We start from the raw sequence: 7,194 nt of genomic DNA on the forward strand, positions 1-7,194 counted from the left end.
TTAGCAGCTGACATACGAATATTCTTTGCTGAAGCTTGCGCTCCTACATTTGATCTTCTTTCATTCTGAGTCCATAGAAAGTGATTTCCTAATCATCTGCGAGATCCTTTGTCACTTTTAGCATGTCCCCGAAAATTTCGGGTAGGTGCAAATTCTCCCAGTTTGTGACCTACCATACGATCAGTTACATAGATCGGTTCTTTTGACCAAGATCGATTTCGATCGTTCACCTTCTAGTTTCGGTGGGGGTCACAACCGCTCACTTTCTTGGTGGGGATCACGTCGGTTTCTTGCTAGCACTCCCATTTGTGCCATGTTTGGGTCAATCTCTACTATTTACCCTTTCATGATAGAAGACGTCGAGTGAGGATCGCACATAGTCACTCACGTTCCAATTCCTGGCGAGGGTCACACAAGGTCGCTCACGCCCATTCATGTTCCAGTTCTCGGTGAGGACTGCATGGTCACTCACTCTCGTTCGTGTTCCAGTTCCTAGTGAGGACCACATGGTTGCTCACATCCGTTGGTGTCTGTGTCTCCGGTGAGGACAACATATGGTCTCTGACGCCCCGTCGATGCTCCACTTCCCGTTCACCCCTACATTGCGATTTCAACAAGGCGGCCGTAAAGGGGAGGATAATGTCATGACACAGTGACATAAAATACATAGTTGGTGAAGATTGAACCTACAACCTCACATCAACAAGATGTCATGCTCAACCATTTTGATATGAGCATACATTTGTATATAATAGTTTAATATTCTATAATCTACCGTATAGTACATTTTAGAATTAGAATATTCTAGAAATATTGTACGGTATATTCTAGATGGGTATATTCTAGATATATTCAATCTCGGAACCTTTATAAATACTTGTAACCTCCTTGGTCCCTTTCAAGGGATTCAACACCAATAATTGACACATCAATCTAGTATGCTCATTTCATTCCATCTTGTCTCCTCCTTCATCTTTGTCTTCATGCGCTTGTGTCATTCCTAACTTCTTAAGTTCTACGCTCATAGTCCCATCATCCATGCTCCGTCCAAGTCCGTGCTTGGTGTGTCCGTGACAATATTTGCCTTATATTAGGAGTTATTCCTCATTCAACTTCATTTCCCCATTCTTAGATTTTGCTCCAAGGAGTGTATTGGTGCTCTCTTTCCCTCTAATAAGTTTTGGAGTTGGCTTGGTTCATCCCAACTTGTCCCAACTCAAATTTTGGTTCCCAACTTTGGGATGGTTGTATATATTAAAGTTTTAAACTATCAAATTATGACTCTATTTTCTACATCAAACACATGCAAATGGAAACAAAATGTGATTATATTAATTATATTATGTTGAGAATCAAACTCAACCACACACCACCACCTTGTAACATAACTATGTGTCATAGAATGTAACTCATATGACACATTAGTTAATGAGTTAGGTAAGGTTTTCCCCCTTCCCAAGATTCTAGTGAGAGAATATGCGTTCAATGAATCAATGTAGAGAGAGGGTGACATTATAAGCACTCTCCTCTCTCTCTCTTTGTAACCGTTGGTTGTCATTCTTCTTCTTGTGAATATACAATTTGTATTCTGTTTTCCTATCTTGTGTCTCTCTTCTCTTTTCTCTTATATACACACATAACACACACCTAATTACATAATTACACACGTAATTATTTACATATTGTATGAACTTCCTGGTGCTCATGATCGTTATTCAGACTGTCTCACTTGTATGGGATTATGACCGTCAAAATAAGAAAGATATGTTGTGGGATTGGCTACAACCGATCCTCGGACAAGTCTTTTACACAAATCGATCTGATATATTAAGGTATAAAGAGACAAAACACTGAAGTTGCCCACAAAATATATTCGATTAAAGTGTAAACACGTTTTCCGCCCCTCTATTCCTAACCTAGTTCTTTTTTTTCTCCCCCTCTTCGTGTTCTCTACTACTCGATATATATAATCCCATGTGCTCGGCGTTTTCAAACCGTTCTTCCTAAATGCTCGGCTCCCTTTGTTCGACTGTTAGTGCTTGGCCCTCCTTGATTCTTTTCACACCTCGTCCCACTTGTCCTACCAGTAACAACTGGGGACAAATTTAAGTTCGAGAAAAAACCAAATTTTTTCATTAAGTCAAAGTTTGAAGTCGGACTTCATAGTTATGTTGAGATTGACCATAAAGTCAAAATCATGTTGAAGAAAAGTCTAATTTGAAATTGACCACAAAGTTATGTTGATGAAAAGTCTAATTTGAAATGAACCAGAATGATATAGCAAAGAAAAGTTTAATTTGAAATTGACCACAATGTTATGTTAAAGAAAAGTTTGATTTGAAATTGACCACAAAGTTATGTTGAAGACAACCTAATTTGGATGGCAAGTTTATTATTGTCAAAAAATTAAGGATAGACGGCAAGCCAAAGTTTGTCATTATTATAAGTTTAATTACCAGTGAAAATTTTAAGGTCGAGAAAGAACCAAAGTCAAAGGTTGTCATTAAGTTGGACTTAGTAGTAATGTTGAAATTAACCACAAAGTCAAAGTTGATAGGTACATTGAAGTTGGCAATAAACACAATTGACCAACATGCACTCTTAAATTAATTTGCATATTACCAATTAAACAAAAAAATGAACCAAGTTCCTGTAAAGACTCTGTGATTATAACATTTTCTTGCAAGGTGGTAGGGATTATTAAAACAATGAGTTAAGATTGATTTTGTTATTATAACATATAAAAGATTTAGAAAACACACATACAATAACAACGCGCAATCTTCCTTATAAACCAAGAAGTCCAACCAAGAATACAAAGGGGCTCTCTACATTTTCTCCTCAATCAGTGCCCTATACACCTCATTCTAAAACCAAACAAAATGATGTTGTAGAACTTGTGCACGTGAAATGATGTTGTAGAACCCCATCAAGTGTGGACTAATTCAAGCTTTATTATCCTTCTGTGCAACACAATGAAGAACACTTGATCAAAACATGTTAGTTTGTTTGAATCTCTAGAGCCTTTTCGAAGCATCTTGTCATTGCACGTCTTTAGAAATGTTGAGATGTTGCCATCTTGAAATCAATTGATAATCTTGAGCACTTTTTTTATGATTACCATGTTGTCGCGTTACTATGCGCATGCGTGGAGAAACGAGGCGGGATCACCGGGGTCTTGAACCGAAGGGCAGGTGATAGGAGGGGAAAGAGAAAGAGAGAGATGACCGGTAACGTATGAGCGAAGAAACACAGGGACACGGCCCTGTCAACGCAGAACACACGAGTGGACACAGAGACAGAGAGACACGAATGTTTGTATATTAACAAATGACACAAAACAACAGAGCACACGAGCGGTTACAACCGAACAGGCCGGCGAACAGATGCCGATGCCTGCTCGTCTGCGCGCGAAAGGGGATAGGATGGAGGTGCTGCCGGAAGCACACGGGCGTTCCTCGAAGCAGCGCGAGCCTCCTGAAATCCTGCAGAGAAGAGCGATGGAGAATGAACAGAGGAGAAGCGTTCGGTTACGGTTCGACAGCACTTCGTCCTCCTCAATGCCCCTCTCCCTTTTCCCCGCGTCCCCCTCTCTTTTATAGCTTCAGGAAGGGAGCCGTCTCCCTCATTTACCTCCTACCTACCGAATCTAACTACCCCGGATATGCCTATGTAGCTAATTCCCTATTATATACATTAAAGGGGCGCGCACGCGTGAAGAGCCGGTTCACGCGCGCTATGCACCGATTGCGCTAAGGGACGGTTTTCTTCACGACATCCGCCCCCACCTAACCGCGCATCCACCGTATTAGAGATTAGGTACTAAAGTAAGCATAAAATAAGGATATATCAATGATAGATCTAGAAAGAATAGAGAGAAAAGAGAGAAAGAAGGGTGCCGATCCACCCGACCACCCCCGAGCGAAGGGATCGAGACGGACTCGAGCCTCGACCGGCGTCCCATACCACCGCCTTGGCGTCGAGTCGTACCTGGACGATAGCGCGCTTGCTACAAGAGTCGTTCCACTCACGGACAGAGTCTCGACGTAGTCAATGCATGCCCCAATGAGGGTAGCTAGGCCTCTTATTTATAGTAATTCTCAAGGCCCCCAGCCATGTTCACACTTGGCCTCATGGGTTGTCTCAATCCCGAGGATTAAAAGTAATCCTCCCCTTCTTTAGACTCTTTGTTTAACCCTCACACTTATCCACGTGTATAGAATACTACGACAATTCTCACCACGGGATATTATATGGTCATGCCCGTAACATACTCCCCCTCTTTAAAACATTGCACTCTTGCAATGGAAAGTTAGGGAAGTTAGTTCTTAGAGTCGTTTCGCGTTCCCATGTGGCATCTTTGATTGATTTATCCATCCATTTTATTTTAAATTCTCGGATTTCCTTAGCACGTAATTTTTTTGTTTTAACATCGAGAATTCTTTCTGGTACATGTGGTTTAGAAGATAAATCTTCAGAAGTAACCAGAGTTTCAGTTGTAACTGTATTGTCGCCAGAACCTAGAAGTTCTTTTAGACGACTTACATGAAAGCCTGGATGGATTCCAACACCATCGGGAAGAGCGAGACGATAGGCTGATGATCCAATGCGTTTGAGGACTGTAAAAGGTCCACAAAACCGTGGGGCTAACTTAGCGCACTTACCCGTAGACAATGTCTTAGAATTGTGAGGTACACGTAAAAATACCTTCTGTCCAGGGTTGAATACACGAGGTTGCCTGTGATGATCGGCATAAAAACGCGCTCTATCTTGAGCTGTTTTTATATTATCCCGTGCAATATGCAACATATCTTGCATATCCCGAAGAAAGTTTTGCGTACTTCGCAACTCATCATGATGTATATTAACATCAATCGGGGCTCGTGGCTGAAATCCATACATCAACATAAAAGGACTATATCCCGTCGACGTATGCTTGGAGCTGTTATAAGCAAACTCCAAAATTGGGAGGTAACGTTCCCATTTTGTTGGTTTTGCACCAACGTATGCTCGAAGCATGTCCTCAATAATTTGATTTACTCGTTCTGTCTGTCCATCGGATTGAGGATGATCCGTGGAGCTCATGCTCAACGTAGTTTCTAACTTCTTAAAGACTTGCGTCCAGAAGTCACTAGTAAACTTCGGATCTCGGTCACTCACGATATCCATCGGTAACCCGTAAAAACGAAATAACTCATCAACGAATTGGTAAGCCAATTCAGGAGCTGTTACCGTGGTTTTAGTAGCAATAAATCTGGCCATTTTAGTTAGTCTGTCAACCACAACCCATATGGCAGCATGACCTTTTTGGGTGCGAGGAAGGCTAACAATAAAATCCATGGATATACTTTCCCACTTATTATTGGGAATGTCCAAGGGATGTAAAAGTCCTGCGGCTTTAAGTCGCTCGGCTTTGTTAACCTGACATTGGTGACATTTAGTCACATAGCTATGTATGTCAGGACGCATCTTAGGCCAATAAAATTGAGTGGAGATGAGAACGAGTGTACGATGTATTCCAGGGTGCCCTGCTGAGGGTGCATCATGGCATTCAAAAAGAATTCTCTTTTTGACCTCAGGTAAATCTGGAACACAAACCTTCCCATTACGGTAGAGCAGACCGTTAGCAATGTGGAAGTATTCCTTCGAGGGTGTGGTGGTGTCTGTTCCAGACTCGACTCTTGCCCAGTATTTTGCAAAATAATTGTCATCAGGATACTTTCCTCGAAGGTGATCATAAAGATCTGATGTTATTTCAGTGAAGCTAAGCATGTTAACTTCACGGATGCGACTTAGTGCATCAGCGACAGTATTCATGGAACCTTTACGATATCGTATGGAAAAATCAAAGTCCTGGATGAGATCAGCCCATCGTGCCTTACGACCTTTCAGGTCTTGTTGGTTACAAAAATATTTCAAGGACTCGTGGTCCGTAGTTACCACAAAGCGATTTCCATAAAGATAATGGCGCCATGTTTTGAGCGCATGTATAACCGCAAATAATTCCTTTTCTTGAACGGTATACCGACATTGAGCAGAATCAAGTTTCTTACTCTCGAATGCTATTGGTTTACCATCTTGATACAAGACAGCACCTATAGCATAATCGCTTGCGTCGGTTTCAACCTCAAAAGGTTTTGAAGGATCGGGTAAAAGAAGTGAAGGAGCCTTGCATACCAAGTCCTTGAGTTCCTTAAAGGCGAGGTCTAGTGTAGCATTCCACACAATAGGTTTTGTAGACTTACGCGTTTGACCTTTCAGAAGATCAGTAAACGGCGTCGTCAAGTGTGAGTAATTACGAAGAGATTTTCGCAAAAATCCGACAAAACCAAGGAATGATCGAACTTCTCGAATATTCCGAAGAGTGGGCCAAAGCTTGATTTTCTCGATGCGAGAAGGATCAATTTCAACTCCTCGTTCGGTTATGAGATGTCCAAGATAAGTAATTGATTTCTTGAAGAACTCACATTTTGAGATCTTCGCGTAAAATTGTTTGTCACGCAATATTTGTAAAACAAAGCGGACATGTCTAGCATGTTCTTGTAATGTACGGCTATAAACTAAAATATCATCTAAGAAGATAACGACAAATTTTCCAAGTTGTTCTCGGAAAATGTCATTCATTTCTTGTTGAAATGTAGCCGGAGCATTGGTCAAACCAAAAGGCATAACCAAAAACTCATAATGGCCGTAGCGCGTACGAAATGCTGTTTTAGGAACATCGTCCTCACTTATTCGTATTTGATGGTAGCCAGTACGGAGATCAAGTTTCGTAAAATACCGAGCTCCCTGGAGACGGTCAATTAGATCGTCAGCCCGGGGCAATGGGTACGAATTCTTGATCGTCACTTTATTCAAGCGTCGGTAATTAATACACATACGCCATGTGCCCTCTTTCTTTTTAACCAAGAGAACTGGTGCACCCCATGGAGATTTACTATAACGTATATAACCCATTCGTAAATAGTCCTTAAGTTGCTTAGCTACCTCATCCTCTTCAGATCGACTTAGGCGATACGGAGGTATACTAATGGGTGCAATGCCAGGTACAATATCTATACGATGGTCTATATTACGTTTAGGAGGTAAACCATCGGGTAGTTCACTCGGAAAAACATCACGAAAATCGTTTACGATTTCATCAAGTTGTTTTTGTTCAAAATATGTTAATTGACCCGAGACATTATCGATATT

This window comes from Azolla caroliniana, unplaced genomic scaffold (genome assembly GCF_043228905.1).
Source record: "Azolla caroliniana isolate FFs.n. ecotype wild unplaced genomic scaffold, voAzoCaro1.0.p SCAF_21, whole genome shotgun sequence".
NCBI classification, from domain to species: Eukaryota; Viridiplantae; Streptophyta; class Polypodiopsida; order Salviniales; family Salviniaceae; genus Azolla; species Azolla caroliniana.